Below are 21,378 nucleotides of genomic sequence, written 5' to 3'. Positions count from 1 at the left end.
TTAAGTTTAAAATAAAAAATCTTTAAATGTAATATATTTGTCTCCTGGACTGGTCCTTATTTTAAATATGTTATAAAAAAATTCAATAATTATCGATATCGACCGATATGAAACACTTATATCGTGATACAGTTTTCAGCCATATCGCCCAGCCCTAGTCTGGACACTCGTTCTATGGGAACACCTGCCCCTTGAAAAAGCGATGTGTGACCATAGGCTTGGCGACAGGCCGGTGTGATTGCCACCTGGTGTGTGCTGCGATGCCATACCTATCTTGTGACTTGGCCATGTAACCACTGCTGAAGCGGTCACATATGAAGCAACTCGAGTGGCGTGACTGCAGCTATGGATGCCATATGCCCCAGGAGCCTCCGAAACAGTCGAACCGCTGCCCTGCCCTTGAACACATTCAAGCAGCACTGACTGAGCACACTCGCACGTGAGAAGTACTGCCATGTTGGAGTCCAATTCCATACTGAGAAAAGTGATTCTCTGCACGGGGAAGAGTTTTCTCTTTTCCCAGTTGACCCGAAGCCCCAGATGGCTGAGGTGCCTGAGCACCAGGTAATGACGAGAACATGAACCACCTACGAACACGTCTCAGCATGATTAGGCCCATGGCATGTGAGACAGTGATCGTGGCCGTCAGATGAGGACAGGAGATGACTGCATCCAGAAATGCATGGATGAAGAGACGTCTTTAAAAAAACGCTTGCCGTCTGCTTGCTCTTTTAGGGAAAAGGCTATTTTAAGCAAGGGGGTAATCCATCAGCCGGAAACTGAAGCTTCCCCGGGGGCCGCCATTGATTAGCAGACCATCACCTGCTGTTAGCCAACCATTGTGTCAGGGTTCTGCCCTGGCAGCGTTGTCTGTCTTGTCTCGGTTTAATGTTTCTATGTTTATGTTGTGCTTAAACACATGGCTGTGCCTTTGTTTGTGTTTGCCATGTGCTCCTCTGTCTCTTCCTCCTTGTTTCCCGTTACCATGCCCCCTTGTTTAGTTGAGTCATTGTTTGAGTGTTTGCACCTGTCTCCTCATTAAGTCCTTGTTTGTCTGAGTGTGCTCACCTGTTCCTCATGTTCTTTGCTCCCTTTATAGGTTTGCTCTTTCCCTCTTGTGTTTGCCAGTTTGTTAAATGTTGTACCTCAGAGTACTACTGTGTCTCAGTATCGTTCCTCTTAAATCGTTAGTGTTTTGTTGTAGAAGTTTGTTAGTGCTCTGGTTACTGCCATTGGCTCTGTCTTGTTTCCCTGTTCCAGTTCTGTCCAAGTCCTGTCCAGCAAGCAGTCCTGTTCTGAGCCTGAGATACCTGAGCGCCAAGCTGTAAGAAGTTCCTGTCTGGCTTTAGCTGGTTACCCCTGGTCTCACTCTGTTCTGCCATATCTACACTCCAGCCTACGGACACCTCATTACATCTGCTGCTCTGCTGTTGTCATTGTCTCATCTCTACCTATTGTTTGGATTGCTACCTTCTCCCACCTCGTCGTGTCATCTGTTTGTCAATAAAGCTGTTAATTGTCATCCTGCATTTGAGTCCTCCTTCACAGATCCATAACAGAACAAACTGGCCACTACAGGACTCAGCAGGATGAGCATCAAGGTCCTGCCACCTGCCAACATGCAAGAGAGAATGGCCCGTCATCGTAGTCTCACTGCTCTTCGCCAGGATGGCTTAGGAGTTGGGGGTTTTGCCCAGAAGTTTTGGACCTGGTCTAGGGGGCTAGATTATAATGATGCTGCTCTCAAGCATATCTTTAACTCCTGCCTGGATGACCCCTTGCCTGCATGGGAGATGGATTCTCTCCATATTCTGGATTTCTGGGATTTCACTAGTTACCTTAGTAATCGCAGTAAGTGGGGAATGCCGCCAAGCCCACCTGCATCTGCCTTCAACTTTCCCCGCCTGTCTCGTCACATTTATGATCCTCCTTTGGCTTCTACGAGGAGACTGAGATCCAGACGGAATAGGGCAGTCCAGTCCACCACATCTACCTCAGAGCCAGTCAAACCAACCCCCACCACTTCTCAGACATCCAGGTCAGTTCCAGTCACTTCAAGATTTGAGGTACCATCTGTTATTCAAGACACAGTCAAATCTACCGCTATCACCTCTCAGACAATAACGCCAGTCAATTCAAGATCTGACTCATTAACTGTTATTCAAGACTTAGTCAAATTAACCGCTGTCACCTCTCAGACAATAACGCCAGCCCCAGTCACTCCAGGATCGGAGTCACTGTCTGTTATTCAAGACACTGTCAGATCCACCGTAGTCATCTCTCAGAGAATTATGTCACTCCCGGTCACTTCAAGATCTGAGTCTCCATCTGTTCTTCATGACACAGCCAAGTCAACCGCTGTCTTCCCTCAGTCAATTACGCCTGTTCCAGTCATTTCTGAGTCTGTCGACTTAACCTCTGTTTTCCCTGTTACTAACGAGAACTATCCTGTCTCTTCAGAGCCTGCTCAATCTGTTTCAGTCAGTGCTGATTCTACGAGGGTTACTGCTTCTCCGCCTGGGTTGGCCGAGTTGGCTACAGATACTACAGAAACAGCCCAGCAAGCAGTATCAGCTCGTCGTAAGAAGAAGAGAAGGGTACGTGCTGAACAGTCTACATTTCTCCATTCCCAAGCCCCAGATCCAGTGGTTTCTGAGGTGTCAAGCCAAGTGAGTTCTATTCCCATGCCGTTGATAAGCGATGTCACTCCCGCCGAGACAACCTCTACCAGTCCTGTTATGTTTACTGATCCCAGTCCCAAGATGCCTATTGTCATTGCTGCAGAGGCTTTATCTGAACTTCTAACTAGTCTTGTCAAGATCCTGGAGATGCCTGTTAATCCTGTCTTGTCCACTAGTCCCAAGTCTGCTACAGAGAGGGCGTTTCCCGAGCCTGCTGCTGCTACAGAGAGGGCGTTTCCCGAGCCCGCTGCTGCTACAGAGAGGGCGTTTCCCGAGCCCGCTGCTGCTACAGAGAGGGCGTTTCCCGAGCCCGCTGCTGCTACAGAGAGGGCGTTTCCCGAGCCCGCTGCAGCTACAGAGAGGGCGTTGCCCAAGCCCTCTGCTACTGAAAGCGCTGTCCCAGAGCCCGCAGATGCTAATGAAAACTCTGTCCCAGAGTCCGCTGATGCAACTGGAAGCGCTGTCCCAGAGTCCGCTGATGCAACTGAAAGCGCTGTCCCAGAGTCCGCTGCAGCTACAGAGAGGGCGTTGCCCAAGCCCTCTGCTACTGAAAGCGCTGTCCCAGAGCCCGCAGATGCTACTGAAAGCGCTGTCCCAGAGTCCGCTGATGCACCTGAAAGCGCTGTCCCAGAGCCCGCTGATGCAACTGAAAGCGCTGTCCCAGAGCCCGCTGATGCAACTGAAAGCGCTGTCCCAGAGCCCGCTGATGCAACTGAAAGCGCTGTCCCAGAGCCCGCTGATGCAACTGAAAGCGCTGTCCCAGAGCCCGCTGATGCAACTGAAAGCGCTGTCCCAGCGCCCGCTGATGCTACTGAAAATGCTGTCCCAGCGCCCGCTGATGCAACTGAAAGGGCTGTCCCAAAGCCTGCTGATGCTACAGAAGGTGCTGTCCCAGAGCCCGCTGAGGCTATAGAAAGCACTGTTTCCAAGCCTTCTGCTCCAGTCTGCACAGCCCAGGAGGGTGTCCCCGTGCACGTCTGCACAGCCCAGGAGGGCGTCCCCGTGCACGTCTGCACAGCCCAGGAGGGTGTCCCCGAGTCAGTCCCCGTGCATGTCTGCACAGCCCAGGAGGGCGTCCCCGAGTCACTCCCCTTACCTGTTCTCAAGACCTTCCCTGACCCTACCAGCCCTGTCTTTGCCCCCAGGTCTATCAAGCCCCCTTGGAAGCCCAGACCAGCTAGGCCAGTTCCTGATCCCCAAAGTGCCCCATATCAAGTTCCCATGTCTCCCCTCTGTGTTTCCTGGTTATAAGCCAGTATCCCCTTTGTCAGCTCATAATCTTTTCCCCGGTTCTGTTCCCACCTGCCATATGCCACCTTTTGTGTTCCCTGGTCAGTTTGGGACTTCCATGTCTATGCCCTTCCCTCCCCCCCCAGTTGTTCTCTCCATGGTCTCTGCCTGTTTTGGACGCCTGGAGGCGTCCTTTAGAGGGGGGGTACTGTCAGGGTTCTGCCCTGGCAGCGTTGTCTGTCTTGTCTCGGTTTAATGTTTCTATGTTTATGTTGTGCTTAAACACATGGCTGTGCCTTTGTTTGTGTTTGCCATGTGCTCCTCTGTCTCTTCCTCCTTGTTTCCCGTTACCACGCCCCCTTGTTTAGTTGAGTCATTGTTTGAGTGTTTGCACCTGTCTCCTCATTAAGTCCTTGTTTGTCTGAGTGTGCTCACCTGTTCCTCATGTTCTTTGCTCCCTTTATAGGTTTGCTCTTTCCCTCTTGTGTTTGCCAGTTTGTTAAATGTTGTACCTCAGAGTACTACTGTGTCTCAGTATCGTTCCTCTTAAATCATTAGTGTTTTGTTGTAGAAGTTTGTTAGTGCTCTGGTTACTGCCATTGGCTCTGTCTTGTTTCCCTGTTCCAGTTCTGTCCAAGTCCTGTCCAGCAAGCAGTCCTGTTCTGAGCCTGAGATACCTGAGCGCCAAGCTGTAAGAAGTTCCTGTCTGGCTTTAGCTGGTTACCCCTGGTCTCACTCTGTTCTGCCATATCTACACTCCAGCCTACGGACACCTCATTACATCTGCTGCTCTGCTGTTGTCATTGTCTCATCTCTACCTATTGTTTGGATTGCTACCTTCTCCCACCTCGTCGTGTCATCTGTTTGTCAATAAATCTGTTAATTGTCATCCTGCATTTGAGTCCTCCTTCACAGATCCATAACACATTGACTCCCATTCATTTTGGCATCACTTTGACAGCGAATAACTTCACATCTGAGGCGTTTAAAGACTCCATTTGTCCATTATTATTTCTAAAGAAACACGAAAACGTATAAAAGGCTCCATTACCTTGTATCTTACGTTATGGCCCCGTAGAAGCAGTTTTTGTAAAAAAAATAGGCTAACGATTGCGTCATAACCACGCGACTCTCTGTCGCACAGTAGAGAACTTACCTTAGACAGGAGGAGAAGCTTGCGGGCAATCGGGGGGACGTGGAGGCAAAATGACAAAATAATTAATCCGAATAATTAGCAAAAGTTGCTCCTGCTCCTAGTTCATGGACAGTGAAGCAACACAACTGACGCTGTACAGTATGTCACATGACAAAGCCAACATGGTGGTGTTGTACTGTACGTACAATCTTTACGACTGTAGTACGTCCAGATTTTATTCACATTGTACATTTATATAAAACATACTTTTAACGTACAGATATGAAATTTGTTATTTAATCAAATGTACCTGTGAGCATGTGAACAGCCTTCAGAAACCTAAAATAGCAAATGGGACACACTGCAGTTTACAACGACTGTTGTAAGCTCACAGGACCTAGTTTGAAATTAAGTGTGCCATTTTGGACAGGACCTCAGACAGATGTGATTTTGGACACACCTATGTTTTGATAGTGCTTGTCCTTATTTAACATTGGTTCTATCAGTTTTGGAATCATAACTACAATATCTACAGAATGTTTCTGGAATATATTTGGGGTAAACAAATAAAAAAAGTGTTAGTAACTCAAAATGATCAAGAACAAAACTGAGGGTTTGGGAAATAGCCATAAGTTCTTGCACTTGAATAATTTAATATGTATGCTTAGTCGAAGCATACATATTTATGTGGCCATTTAAATAGTTTTTTTTTAAAGGTTCCAGCTCTCTTAAGACTCAAAGTTTTAGCTCATTTTTATTTATGTTGTAGTTTAATGTTAAATTATGGTTATTTAACGACTAACCTCCAGAGTTTTTTCTTCTTCTTCTATATTGGTGTTACAGTATTAATATCTCTTCCAGATTTGATCCAATTTACCTAAAATTAGTAAGTAGAAAAAATATGTTTTCATCTGCTTAGACCTGTAACTAGTTGACTAGTTCATTATATGTGCAGAACACATTAGGTGAACTTGATGACAAGTTTGGAAAGGCATCACTGAAATAATTACATCTTCACATTACATAGGCAACACAAGGAGAAAAACAATATGGTAAGAGGTTTGTGGCTTGATAAATAAATCTCGGAATAAAGCTTTGTTGCAATTTCATACTTTCTTCTGTGTATCATAATATCTTTATGGAGGACACTGTCCATCTGCTGGTCAACATAGTTAACTGCACCTGAGGACATAGAAATGTATTGTCCAGACTAAAATATGTGTCAAAAAATTATTTTAAATTATTAATAAGGATAAATTATTTATAAGGAGAGATGGGGAAGAGATTTTCTCTGTGACTGGCTCCGTGAATTGTGCACTGTACATTTTGCAGTGGGCCCTAAATGTGACTTGAGCAAGGAGAGAAAATATTTACTATATAACAAATATACTTTCTGCCTAATAATACTTCAGACTGCTGTTGTTTTTATTAAATAAACAAAAGGACAGCAAAAGGACAAAAGGATAGTAAGAGCAGAATCAAAGAAGCTCAAGCACTGACAAGGAAAAACATTTGTTAAGGTCAAACCATTAGCCATGTTATTGAAATCAATATACAAACCACTGAGAAATAAGGGTTGCTTTACAACCTCTCCCGCAATTCAAGTGTATTCTGTAATTGAACTCGGGGTAGATGAGTAACTCACTCTGCTCTCTAGTGGACATATAATGGCAATACATAGCATTACACCATCAGTGGTTGATTTGACAGCATGCCTGTCTGTGCTTAGGATATAGCTGCTTATTGGCACTTACTTAAGACTTGCACTTTACAGATTACTGTAAGCTTTTGACTCTTCAAGAGCACCAATGAAATGCTTTCTCAAATCTGATTATACCCACACAGCCCCTACTCTTTTAGTTGGTTTATTTTCTGAAAGGTCATTATTAAGAATTAGAAGCACCTGCTGTGGTGGTATCATCACACCAGATGTTTTTACTCTCTTAAAAGACATAATGCTGCTGACACCTGAATTGTCCTGCTTGAAATGACATGCTTTAATAATGCTTAATACATTTTGGTGAAATAACTAGCATGTGTAAACACTACGTTATTATTGTGGTTTACTGTACATCAATCTTTTTACACAGTTCACTAATAATACAATTATTATAATTATTATTAACTTTCTAAGTGGAAGTCAACACTGCATCTTGGATGGACGCAATGAAGAACAACATTAGCGCGACGTGTCTAAATCACGTGTAAACACAATCTGATTTAATTGGCTGGTGACAGCAGTGATGTCATAAACGGAGTAGCTGGAAGTATAAGAGGGCGACCGTAGTACACGTTAGGGGTTGACCAACTGCAAACTTTTTGAAGTCGACATTTATGTGATGAAAGTCGAGTCCACGTTGACTAGTTGCTGATGACGTCATTAATGAACAAATAAGCCTGAACCTCGAGCCGAGACTTGAACGTGGGTTGCCTTGATCAAAGCTATGTCATATGACACAGCGCTGCCCCCAAGGCTATTGCCCCTACATAACAGCTAATTTTATCAGTTATTTTGTCTTTAGGTAGTTCTATTTCTCACAGATTTCTGCTCATTCTCAATCAGATATAGATAAAGTAGCACAGTAAAGATTACATTTATATAAATGCATTAGTGAGAGAGCAGTTGCGTGTGTGAATAAATTCTACCTGGCAGCGTCTCTCGGCTAATAGTGCAGCATTATCAGCGTCAAGAGTCAAGACACAAACATAGCCTACTAACGTTATGATCAAGTTTTTTTTATGACTGTTAAATTCAAACATTGTGAAAGTGAGTTAAAGCTAATCTGTAAATCCGTCTGTCTTCCAATTCAGTTTACAGGTATTTGTGCAAGCACTTGCAGAGCAAACAGGTACTTTAGCTTGAAATCATACTGCATGTTATTTTGGGATAAATTATGTCCTAACTATTTATCTGTCTGTATTTTATTATTATGAATCTGTATTTTCTGTTCACATTATAAATATCATTAATAAATTATGGGTAAAATAAATTCTAAACATGTCTTAAAATCTAATGTAGTACACCAAGTTCAATTTAAGATGCCTTATTACTCAATTTACTCATTTAAATTATATAAATGTATTTAATAATCAGATTAAATGCATATTTAAACTGTTTCAGGCCTCCATGTGAACAATGCTCAAGGTTTTGTGGCTATTAACTTGAATATGTGAATAAGAAGTGTACATCTACAAGTGTAGACGTGTGAATATAAATAATTTTACATTTTGACACCCATGCTTTATAGAAAGCTTTCAGCATAATCAAAATTAAGGGTAATCACAATTATGTTACCATATTTACAGCCCTAATTTAAATTGTATTGCATTACTGGATTTTGGAAATATTAGCCTCAACTGACTTTTTCTTTTTTTTCAATAGATTTGGCCTCGACTAGTCAAGTGAAGAAAGCTCCTCTCATGAGATTGCAACAGAAAGCAAGCAAGAGAAATGAAGACGAAAGCAACAGAATGCTGAAGATGAATCCAGAATTGTGAGTGTCATTATATATATATATATATATATATATATATATATATATATATTCTTTTTTTTTTTTATTACATGACGAATGAACATGAAAAATTTAATCCTAACTGGGCAACCACACAATGCCTTTGTTCAGACCTGGAATTTACATGTGTCTTGGGTGATTTATGTGTCTTTATTGCCATAATTCATGATGACACATCAATCACTATAACAAAAAGTTAAAGGGTTAGTTGACCCAAAAGTGTAAAATTGTTGTCATTTCTCACCCTCATGTCATGAAAAGACTTTCGTTTATCTTCGAAACTCAAATGAAGATATTTTAAATCCGAGCAATTTCTGTCCCTCCATTGACAGTCCACACAATTACCATGTTGATGCTTCAAAAAGTTGATAAAGAGATCTTAAAAATAACCCATATGAATTGAGCGGTTTAGTCCAAATTTTCGGAAGAGACTCGCTCGCTTTGTGATGAGATTGAATTTAAACTTTTATTCACGTATAAACATTAATCTACAAACATAAACAGAAGAAAAAGCAAATGTGGACTAAACTGCTTGGTTCATATGGATTAATTTTAAGATTAACTTTTTGAAGCATCAAAGTGGTAGTTGCGTAGCTGTCAGTGGAGGGACAGGAAGCTCTCAGATTTCATCAAAAATATCTTCATTTGTGTTTCAAAGACGAAAGAAAGTCTTGCAGGTTTTGGAGTAAATTACAGTTTTTTTTTTTTTGGGAGTGAAACTAACCCTTTAATAAAATAACGTGGCCTAGACCTCATCAGAACAATCGAATCTCAATGCATCTTGGGTGCGTTTACACCTGTACTTCGAGTTGTTCACTTGTGCGTCACCCAAGATGAATGTTAATGCCAGGTGTGAACGGCACTACTCTGTGACTACACAATCATCTGAACAGAATGGATCATCTGAGAGAGATATGGTTGTCATTATGCTATGTAACTGTTTGATGATGGTGTTTTTGTGGGTTTTTTGTGGGTTTTTTGGTCAGAAGACCTCAGCTAAGTTTCTGAAAAGGCTTCTCCCAAGACCTTCAAGGACCTGATCGACTCTGCAGAATCTGCTATGAAAGGTGATGAAACTGATGATTCAGGTTAGACTATAGTTCAGAATAAGATTATCTATACGCGTTCATGCATTTTTTGCTGAAGTTGTCACATCTGTTATTTAGAATGGGGCAGCGATCTTGCATCGATTCGTCTCCTCCTTGATTTGATTCTACCATCACCACAAGGCTGCAAGAGACCTGGAAAGATGTCCTCATATCAAGCTGAACACCTTGTCTTCAAAAAGGTAAATTTGGACCTATTGTCTGCCTAAAAATATTGCCATTTGGGTTGATTGTATTGTGGAAAACTAATATAAAGACGGCCAATTGGAGAGCTGACTTTGTGTTATTTTTGTCTTTGGCAGGGACCAGCATACAAGAACACCTTGATTGCATTAAAGAGACCACACAACGTACCTGCTCGCTGCCGGTGATACTGATATGACAATAAACTCAAAGACTACTAGTACCTGCTCGCTGATGGGACAAAGAGGAACTGCATTCATGGATGATACACAGCTGTCAAGTAGTTTTCTGCAATCTTGTTCAAATCTACCTGTCATATTTGTTCATGTCTAGGCAAATTTGATTATTTTTTGCATTTAATTTTTTCCTTCTGTGCAACACCTCGTGAATGTGATAATTTGACCTTTACACATCTGGCATAAAGGAGCCATTTTGCCCATTTGTAAATAAACTTTGGATTTATACATCTGTCTAAAGACTCTTGATATATAATAGTGTAATTTATTTTTGCACTGAACAGAATACTTTATTAATAATAACACTTATAGTGTAATGCAATGGAATTAATATAGTGAATTAAATGTTCCATTACTTTTTAACATCCTGGCTGTAGATAAAGCAGGCTATTTAATTTATGGCATTACATTTAAAATTAACATTTAAAAACGTCTCGGGTTACGACTGTAACCCTCGTTCCCTGAGAAGGGAACGAGACGCTGCGTCGAGAATCGACACATTGGGGGGGAACGCCTTCAGCGTGACGCGTTTGAAGCCTGTATGGAACTAGTCCAATCTTGATTGGTGTTGCGTGATGACGTCACCTGTGACGTCGCATGTGACGGTGAAGCGGAAGCTATAAAAAGGGCACCGGAACAGGGCAGCGCTAGCTTTCAATTAGTTCGAAGCAAGTCGTTCTCAGGAGCGCGAAAAGTGTGGCCGAGTGACGCAGCGTCTCGTTCCCTTCTCAGGGAACGAGGGTTACAGTCGTAACCCGAGACGTTCCCTTTCGAGGGAACTCGCGCTGCGTCGAGAATCGACACATTGGGGAACGAAATGCCCACTGCGCCACACTGAGAGAATACGCCCTGGTATGAAGCAATCTGGCATACTCAAGACGAGAGAACCCGTGAACCCGGTGTAGAGGGCAGATCCAAACTATAGTGTTTTATAAAAGTGTGAGGGGAAGCCCAGCCTGCAGCATCACAGACCTCTTGGAGGGAAACTCCTGCTAGCAGAGCCTTAGAAGAAGCCACCCCTCTAGTGGAGTGGGCTTTTAACGCTAGAGGTGAAGGCAAACCGCGCACCTCGTAAGCTGAAGAAATTGTTTCCACTATCCATCTGCTAATAGTCTGTTTTGAAGCAGGTGACCCCTTCCTAGGGGACCCAAAGCACACAAGCAGTTGATCCGATTTCCTCCAGCGCGAAGTCCTTTGCACATAGATTTCCAGGGCCCGGATCGGGCATAATAGATGTAAATTAGCTTGCTCATCCGACACATGCGGTGGAGGATGAAAGGCCTGGAGAATTATGGACCGTGCCACATTAGACGGCACCTTAGGCACGTAGCCAGGTCTAGGGTGGAGAATAGCCTTTACTCTACCGGGAGCGAACTCGAGGCAGGAAGGAGCGACAGATAGAGCCTGCAGGTCCCCTACTCTTTTTAGGGACGTGATGGCAAGCAGGAACGCTACTTTAGCAGACATAAATTTCTCAGCCACCTCATCCAAAGGTTCAAAGGGTGCCACAGACAAACCCTCAAGAACCACTGTCAGGTCCCACGCGGGGGACCCTAGACTGGATGACAGGCCTCATCCTCCTAACTCCACGAAGGAAACGTATTATAAGTGGGTGCCTCCCCAAAGTGCCCACCCCTAAAGGCGTGTGGAAGGCAGCTAAGGCCGCCACATATACCTTAAGCGTGGACGGGGAGAGCCCGTCCGAGAAACGACTCTGAAGGAACTCCAGCACTGAAGCCACCGGGCAGTTAACTGGGTCCACTTGATGTTCTCTGCACCATAAAGTGAATACATTCCATTTTAACGCATACAGTTTCCTAGTGGAGGGGGCTCTAGAATTTAAAATGGTCTCGACAACCTCGGTTGAGAGACCGGCATTTAAGAGTTGGTCCCCCTCAGGGGCCAAACCCACAGCTTCCATAGCTCTGGTTGAGGGTGGAAAATTGTGCCCTCGGCCTGAGACAGAAGGTCTCTCCTGATCGGAATTTGCCACGGAGGACCTGCTAGGAGAACCATAATGTCCGAAAACCACACTCGGGCCGGCCAGTACGGGGCTACTAGGAGCAGACTGATCCCGTACCGCCTGACCCTCTCTAGAACCCCTGGGAGCAGAGCAACCGGGGGAAATGCGTACAGACGAAGCCTCGGCCACGTCTGCACCATGGCATCCAGTCCGAGAGGAGCTGGAAGCGTGAGGGAGTACCAGAGAGGACAGTGGGTGTTCTCTTGAGAGGCGAACAGGTCCACTTCCGCCTGACCAAATTCCCTCCATATCAACTCCACCACCTCGGGGTGGAGTCTCCATTCCCCGGGCCTCAGCCCCTGCCTTGACAGGATGTCTGCTCCCACATTGCTGTCCCCAGGGATAAACATTGCCCTGAGTGAAAGAAGTTTCCCCTGGGCCCATAGAAGAACCTGATGCGCCAGTCTGCACAGAGGGCGCGACCTCAGGCCCCCCTGTCGATTTATATAAGACACCACCGACATATTGTCTGTTCGCACTAGAACATGATGGCCTCTGAGATCCGGAAGAAAATGTCTGAGGGCCAGACACACTGCCATCATCTCCAGGCAATTGATGTGCCAAGAAAGATGATGGTCCTTCCAAGTACCCCTGGTGTAGCGGCCTTCCATAACCGCTCCCCAGCCTGTGAGGGAGGCATCCGTGGATAGAATCTTTCTCTGACACGGTGCCCCCAACACAGGACCTAGGGACAGGAACCCTGGTTTCTTCCACATAACCAAAGAACGAAGGCATCTGCGCGTTACTTTGATCGTGCGAAAAGGGTTGACCCTCTGGGAAAACCCTCTGGTTCTGAGCCACCACTGCAGGGCCCTCATGTACAGCAGGCCAAAAGGAATCACGTTGGACGCTGCTGCCATAAGGCCCAACACCCTCTGAAAGTGTTTGACAGTGATGGCCTGGCCTAGCTTGAGACTCGTTACTGTGTTCAAGATAGTATCTATCCGAGCAGGAGACAACTGTGCCCGCATCGTGATAGAATCCCACACTACCCCCAGGAAAGTGGTTCTCTGTAGAGGAATTAAGGAACTCTTCTTGGCATTGAGTCTTAAACCTAAGCACCTTAGATGGTTCAGAACAACATCTCGATGTTGAACCGCCATCTCTACCGATTGTGCCAAAATGAGCCAGTCGTCGATATAATTGAGGATGCGAATGCCTTGAAGTCTCAGAGGAGCAAGGGCCGCATCCATGCATTTCGTGAAGGTGCGAGGAGACAGTGCTAGGCCGAATGGAAGAACCCTGTACTGATACGCCTTTCCCCCGAAAGCGAATCTTAGGAACTTCCTGTGTTGGGGAAGGATGGAAATATGGAAGTAAGCATCTTTCAGATCTATCGTGACAAACCAGTCCTCGGACCTGATCTGACTCACGATAAGAGGTATAGTCAACATTTTGAACCTGTATCTCCTCAGAGACCGGTTCAATACCCTTAGATCTATTATAGGTCGTAACCCCCCATCCTTTTTGGGAACTATAAAATACCGGCTGTAGAACCCGGCTTCCCTTTCCTGAAGAGGAACCTGCATTATGGCCTCCTTTGCTAAGAGGGACTGAACCTCTTGCTCCATAACCTGACCCTGCTCTGGGCTGACCAGTGTGTGAACCACCCCACTGAACCTTGGTGGACGATACTCGAACTGAATTCTGTATCCCTTTTCCACTGTGCGCAGGACCCACTGAGATATATTTCGAAGACCCTTCCAGGTGTCTAGATAATCTACTAGGGGGATCAGTCTCTCGGGACTGACCTCGGGTGTTGTAATTGAAATATCGGTGACCTGAAGCATTTGTTTGGCAGGAACTAACCGACATAACTTTATTGCAGGCCTCGTGAGAGGGAACGCAATCGACAGAGCCGCATCGTTTTCGGGCGGACACTGCGATTTGCGTTCGCTGAAAACCGATGTGTCCCGAAGCGCACGTAGCGGCGGGGAGCACAAATCGATTTCCTGAGGGCTCCGTGAAGGAGCTTGATGTTGTTGCTCTATCACGGGGGGGACCACCCTCAGAGGCCTGCGCAACACGTCAGGGCCTCTTCGCCGAAGCCTTCCTCGCCTGAATGACAGTCCTCAGATCTGTCCTAGGCCCAGAGGACTTCGGCTGAGAGTGTTGCCCTTGAACCCAGACCTTCCTCGGGGGGGCACGAGAAGCAACACTCTCCTTCTGCTGCTGCAGGTGTGAGGAGCTGGCGGCTGCCTCCTGGGACTGCCCCCTGGCAGCAGACCCATGAGACTTGGAACGACGGCGGGGAATGAGGTGTTTCAGAGCGGCCGATTGTCGTTTCGTCTCCTGAAACCGATCGACGACAGTGTTGACTGCGTCGCCGAAAAGGCCAGAAGACGAAATCGGGGCGTCGAGGAGGAACGTTAGATGTCTCTCCGTGGCTACCAGTGCTGCCATAGAGCGGCCAATGGCGCGGGCCGTCTCTTTGGTAGCACGGAGAGACAAATCGACCGCTCGACGCATTTCACGAATATCGTCAAATGAAACCTCCCCGCTGTCGTCCACCTCTTTTAGGAGGTCGGCCTGGTACGCCTGCAAAAGCCCCATAGTGTGCAGGCACGCACCAGCCCGACCTGCCGCCATATATGCCTTCCCAACAAGCGCCGAAGTGGTACGGCAGGGCTTGGAGGGAAGCGCCGGAGCTCTCAGGGACGATGCAGCATCGGGCGAGAGATGAGATGCAAAATTCTCTTCAACCCGGGGCATCGTCCCGTAGCCCTTCTCTTTCGACCCCACAATACTAGAATATATATGCACATTGGGGCTGGAGAGACGAGAAGAGAAGGGCTTATTCCACGATCTCGACACCTCGGTGTGGAGATCGGGAAAAAACGGGAGAGACCGGCGTGAAGGTTGTGGCCGGGCTTGCAGGAAGCGCTCATCGAGCATACTTTTTTTCGTCGCTTCCTGCTTATCTGGGGGCCATTCGATATTTAATTTACCCACAGCCCGGGTCACAACCTCCAGCAACTCCTCAAAGGCAGGGGAATGTGATGATGGAGCTTCACTTTCTCCTGCCTCGATGTTCAAATTATCTAACCCCTCAGAGCCAGACAATTCTAACATCGGGTCCTCCTCGCGGGCGGAAGAAGCCGCTGGGCGGGCTTCCACCTCGCGAGCAGGACCGTGGGAACTGGCCGATGAATGTTGGGAAAGGGCCGCAGCCGTCTCAACATTTTCAGCCAGATCCCTTTGCGATCCCCATGAATGCAAGCGCCGCGCTGCCTCGACAGACGCGGGACCTGATCCATGGGGAGCGCGTGCCTGGCCTGATTCATCGAACAGACCGAGGCGGGAGCGGAGCATTCTCAGGGGCATGAGATCACAGTTTGCACAGACAGCGCCCTCGAGCGCTGCCCGTGCATGCTCCACTCCCAGACAAACAACACAGAGCACGTGTGTGTCACCCTCGCTTAAATAGCGCGGGCAAGGGGACGCACACTGTCTGAACCGTTTCTCTTTCTCCATCACTATTACCTTACCGAACAATACAACACCAAATAAGACACACAGTCACATATAACGCTTGCTGAAGAACAGAAAGCTAGCGCTGCCCTGTTCCGGTGCCCTTTTTATAGCTTCCGCTTCACCGTCACATGCGACGTCACAGGTGACGTCATCACGCAACACCAATCAAGATTGGACTAGTTCCATACAGGCTTCAAACGCGTCACGCTGAAGGCGTTCCCCCCCAATGTGTCGATTCTCGACGCAGCGCGAGTTCCCTCGAAAGGGAACGATTGAAATTCCATTGAAATCACGTTGATCCTTAGTTCAGTTGAAATTTCAACATTGTTTCAATATTCCTGATAATTGAAATACCATTGAAATTCCGTTGATCTATGGACAGGATTTCAACGTTGTTTCAATATTAAAACAGGGTGCAAAATGATGTAGAATCAACATCAGAGTTCGATGTTGATTCAATGACTTAATGTTGAAAACGGAATGTTGATTTAACATAGTTTCAATGACTGTTTGCTATCTGGGATCAGCGATTACATATTATGTTTATACAGCAGCAGCAAGCCATTGTGTGTGACACTGCTACTAAGCATATGAGACTTGAGAAAATGTTCAGTGAAATGGGGTTTGCATGTATACACATTTAACCGGGGCACAACTTATTTGCTCGAAAACTCTGGCAACACCTTCATTTTTGGAGAAGTTTTCATTTTTACACGTGTGCGTTCGGGCTGATTTCAGCCACACAAGTTAGAGACATGCTCCATTATTTATTATTTGTTACAAATGACTTCCACATATACAAATGGAGAATAGAGGATTTGACAATGACAATTATCAAATGACACTTAATTATTCTACTTGCTCAGGTGGTTGTGGGGGGTTTCTTTTCTCATTTCTATTAGCCAGCCTTTATGTAACATGTTATGCAGCAGCAAGTGGTCTATTGTATGCAATTGCTGTGAGGAAAAAATCTCTCCTTTTGAGATGGTTATATCAAGATACCCCCCAATGGATTCTTACTCGATGAACAGACTGGGACAATACTATCAGAGTCAGTCCTCATTTTATTATTTCTTGCAGAGGCAAAAGATAAATATACCATTCTATGCCAGCTATGCTGGAAGTTCTAAGGACAAGAACACAGTTATATCTTAAAGCTTGACCTTCTCAATATATGTGTGCTCTCTAAGAATGTCAGGTGTGTCCTTTGATCTTCTGAGGTTGTGATCTGTAGCTGGCTTCCACTTGCTGCTGCTTGCTTGTGTGCTCTCTTCTCTCCTCAAGATCTTCAACTCCAGAGAGCTCTAAAGCCCCCCTTTTTATAATCAGTATTGACACATATTAGGCCTATATCTATATTTACGCACATGTTGCTTCTACCTGCGTTAATACATTTCCTGTTTGCATCAATGGTTACATTACTTGTCAATAGCATTAGCAATGCAACATTTTTTTAATCATATTTCTATCTTTCTTGAAATTTAATTCCTAACTCTTTTCATATTTGGCATTTACACACAACGATATGCTCTTCACCTCAAGAACTCATGTTCACCCAACACACAGGATGCAACATACATCATCTTTACAGGATGTGATATACATGTGAGTGCACAGTGTGTAACACTCCACTTCTCTTGACACTGGTCCGTAGCTTTGTTCTTCCTTTATTCTCACCTGAGGGATAGTAGTCAGTGGTTGCAAGAGTGTGTTCGGCTAAGTTGAGGACACTCATAGTGATGCATTCGTGGCAGCAGACTCTGTTCTCACTTGATTCTCGATTGAGTGATAAGAATCTATCATTGAACAGAGTGTGTTTGGCTCTCGGAGGAGCTGAATGGATGCTTTGTGATGCGGTCACGGTGAGAAGCTCCACCTATGCTTGACTCATTCTTGAGGGATGAGAGTTGAGCGCCTAGAAATTATTTCTCCTTGATGCTTTGTTGTTTTTATCTCAGGGTTTTCCAGGAGATATGTCCCTCCCTGGCGGTTCTAGGGCTAGACCCAATCATATTGGAGAAAAATATTGTAATGAATCATGTAACCTTTGCCATGCTCCGATTCTATGAAAACGTTTGTACTCTGTTTGTCGAGGGGAATTCTCTGAAATTGGTCCGAGTTCCTCATGTCTGTGATTAAAGCATATTCAAAGACATTTCTGGAGTTTGTCTTGTTACTGCTGCGCAGCATCTTAGTGGAATACCACAGATCTTATTCCAAAGTGATAAGAGTTCATAAGCGGTGAGACGTCGTCCGACTCAGCAGGGTGTTAACTGGAGACGTGCTAGAGTAAAATTTTAGGTGTCGACTTAAGCCAGGTGCGTAGAGGAAATTCTACCACACTCCGCTCTGATACCCTGAAGTATCTTGTTTCCCAGGTTTGAGCTATAATTTTCCCTGTGTTAGGTAAAAAAAAAAAAAATGTATGCTTCCCTGTGGATGTTTGCTTGGGTTAGCGTTAGGAGTACATCTGTTGGGCATTTACTTCCCTCTACTTCATTTACCTCTCCCAGTGTGAAAGCACTAGCTATAACAGACTCTTACTCAGGTACCCAACTTGGGGTTAAAGCAAAGCGTTCAGTATGGCATTATATCCCCTCTATTTAGTTTGCTTCCAACTACTGTTGGATCTTTAAGTAGGGGCGTTCATTTCCTTAGAGGAGTGGGTCTTTAGACTAGAGACCTGCACGGGTTCGGGTACCCGAACGGGTGAAAAATGGGTGAAAAATATCCAACTGTGTCGGATACGGGTGCGGGTCGGGTCGGACACGGGGGAAACACGGGTCTAAACACGGGTTTAAAACAATCACATGCAAACGTAAAAATATATATTTTTAGGAACACATCTGTCATGAATCGGGCTCTTTCCTCTTTCTCATCTCTCTCTCTTGCTCCCTCTTCTGGTCTTTTTCCTCCTTACACCATTTCCCCGTTTCTTTTCTCTCGCTCAGCTGTTCTCTATCTCATCATCTCGTTAACGCTCACACCTGTTCTCTCTTCCTACTGATTTATCTCTCTATTTCTTCTCCCTCTTTTCCTTTGTTCCCTGCCAGAGTATTACCTGATATGTGTTACGTACCTGATGTTTCTCTATCATTTACCAGTCTTGTCGTGTCCAGTGTGGTATATGCTGTCTCCTGATTATTACTTCTGATCATCATCCTCTGATTGCCTGCCTCTGGCTGTCGGTTCCGACTATTGTTTGAAGCTGTTCATCCGCTACCCGGAGCCTTCTCCGCACCCTGTGGGGATTTCCTGATCCTAACCTGCGGACTCTCTTCAGTTACCTTTTTCCTAAAGAGACTTTCTGTTCGAACTGTTTTTGCCTGTCGGCACCTGAGTTCTGATTTTGCCTATCAGCGCTTCTGAGTTATTAAAGAGACATTTAATCTGCCTTTGCGTTTGGGTTCTCTCTCTCCACTCTCTTCATGACAACATCTACAAAAATATTCCTGTATTTCAAGTTGATCAAATAATTTAAAATCCACATCAGTTTATTTGTGCCCACGCGCCACCACGCCCTCACAGGATCTATAACGTTACCTAGGCTACTTTCAGTTTGAAAAATTCCTCATAACCGCGCGCGCGCGCGATCTGCTTACAGTCGTCGAGATGGATGCTGAGGAGTTGAAGAAAAGAATAGCTAGTGGAGACTGTAAAGTTGTCGACAAAACATCATCAAAAGTCAAGTCCAGTGTGTGGGAGAAATTTGGAGTTATCTGAAGAAAACAATATTGTGAACGGCTTTGCTGCATGCATTTTCGTGTTGGATAGCCGCACATGTGGAACTTCATCGCCGAGGAAGCACGCAGATAACTGTGGTAACAAACCAAGCAGTTCTATCGAACAGTATTTTTCAAATTTAACACTGTTCAGTATGTGTGGTGTGCAGGGCTTAGTTTGCAGGGCGTTTGAACCCAAAATTGTCAGATGTAGGCTAGACGAAATTGCGTGGCAGATATAGTGTTGTAGCCGCGTCTGTTAGGCTACTCAGTTTTGTGGTAACGTTTGTCATGTTCTTCATGTACCGGCCTTTTGACAGCTTCGGCTGAAGTTGTCCTTGTGTTAATTGTCGTGTAATAACTTCTGTATGACCTGGCAATAAACATTTCTGTAATTGTGTCTAATGCGATTGGCTAAATTGATTTTATTTCTGGTGCGGGTCGGGTGTCGGTTCTATTTTAAGCGGGTCGGGTGCGGATTTTAATTAGTGCTGTTGACGGATAACGGGTTGGATGCGGTTTGAAGCACTGCGGGTACGGGCGGGTGCGGGTTTACAAAATCGGACCCGTGCAGGACTCTGCTTTAGACACCCCTTTTTAAAAGCCTCTGCCAGACTTCAGGGGTCTTGAAGTAAGGCTAGAGGTGGCTTGGGGTTGAGCCACTCTAATAACATTGTGGGCTTCCTTTAGTAAGCTGCTCTTTTTGAGCAGTAGATGGAGTGAAGTGTTTTACTACCTCCCCCACTGACCTGGGTATTATGTAGGGTCCCTTGCTCCCTTAAAAAAAGGCAGAGTTTGGGCTGCCTCCCCCAGACTTTGGGGTTCTTTAATTAAGGCTAGGCTCCCCTGTGGTACCCTTGGAGTTGAGCCTCCCCTGTGTGAGGCTCCTCCTTGGAGAGGCAGCAACATCGGAGATGGCAGCCACTGGGAATTAGGGGTGTGACGAGATCTCGTGTTACGAGATCTCGCGAGATTAAAACGCAACGAGATTTCTCGTCGAGGTGAAACTTGTCTCGTGAGTTGTTGTGATGTCAGTGATGGAGCGTAAGGGTGAAATTAGTATTGAAGATGCCCCTTCCACTTTTAAATCATTTGTGTGCCGGGCCAATCACACACACACTCCGCGCGCACACACACACACACACACACACACTCACTGTCCCTCGCTCACTCACTCGCGCGCGCACGCACACTCACTGTGGCTCGCACTCAACCCGTCGTGGAGGACCGTTAAAATTAAACATGCTAGTCTTTCTGTCGTGATGTCCTGAAGCATCGCGTAGGTTATCGCCCACTATGACACACTATACGAAATGAAACGATCGAATCTTGCGTCCCGACGCCCGTTGTCCGAATCTCCACGAAACGGATCGTGCCAAAATCGTGCTAAAATAGTGTAATCTGAACCAGGCAGTTAATAAACATTTGACCTATCACGCAAAGAACCTATTAAAGCACTAAGACATGGGAACAGTATAGCTAACATTCACATATCACAAGTCATCATATCGACATCGCAATATTAAACAATGTTATCGCACATCGCAGCTTTTCCTCATATCGTGCAGCCCTGCCCAAAGGTCTCAACTGCTGCCAGAAATCGTCGACATGCTTATATTCTTGAAAAAGAACATTACATAATCTTAGGCTGTTCTGTGTAGTTCATTTATCTCTTTTTCATGCTTGAAGAAAAAATTTGTTTCTGTTTGAACTTGTAGTTTTGAGAGAGCAGTACTTTGATTATGGATACACACTTTCTGTTTGCATTTAAAGTGTTATTTCAGTTATTTATATTTATTTTATTTATACTGTTATATTTTTTTATGTTCGATTTGTGGAAAGGAGTTAAATTTCTCATGTGAAATCGTACAGGGGAGAAGCCAGACGGTAGAGTTTATAGCAAAACATTTTGCAGTGTTTGCATGTCCTTTACTGCATAGAATTCATTAAAATAGAAGTAAAATAACATTCATTACAAGTTGATTTCAAAATGCACCTAAATTGTTTTGCATTTTGTGATTTTCAGTTGAATAAAAGACTATTTTCCATTAATATATTTCATCATTGAGGATT

The 21,378-nt window shown here is 45.1% G+C and overlaps 2 long non-coding RNA genes across 2 annotated transcripts in view; both read left to right on the top strand.

Annotated features, from left to right (window-relative positions):
- LOC309498830 overlaps nucleotides 1-21,378 on the top strand; it is a 178,966-nt gene that overhangs the window by 129,559 nt on the left and 28,029 nt on the right. The window lies entirely within an intron of this gene.
- On the top strand, nucleotides 7,831-9,832 carry LOC309500180. The gene is made up of 3 exons (XR_014206491.1): nucleotides 7,831-8,540; nucleotides 9,548-9,628; nucleotides 9,728-9,832. It is a non-coding gene; the product is annotated as an uncharacterized lncRNA (long non-coding RNA).

The sequence above is a fragment of the Leuciscus leuciscus genome (assembly GCF_965113295.1).
Source record: "Leuciscus leuciscus genome assembly, chromosome: 5".
Classification (NCBI taxonomy): Eukaryota; Metazoa; Chordata; class Actinopteri; order Cypriniformes; family Leuciscidae; genus Leuciscus; species Leuciscus leuciscus.
The sequence above is the reverse complement of the archived record's forward strand: the minus strand, read 5'-3'. Positions and strand labels throughout refer to the sequence as shown.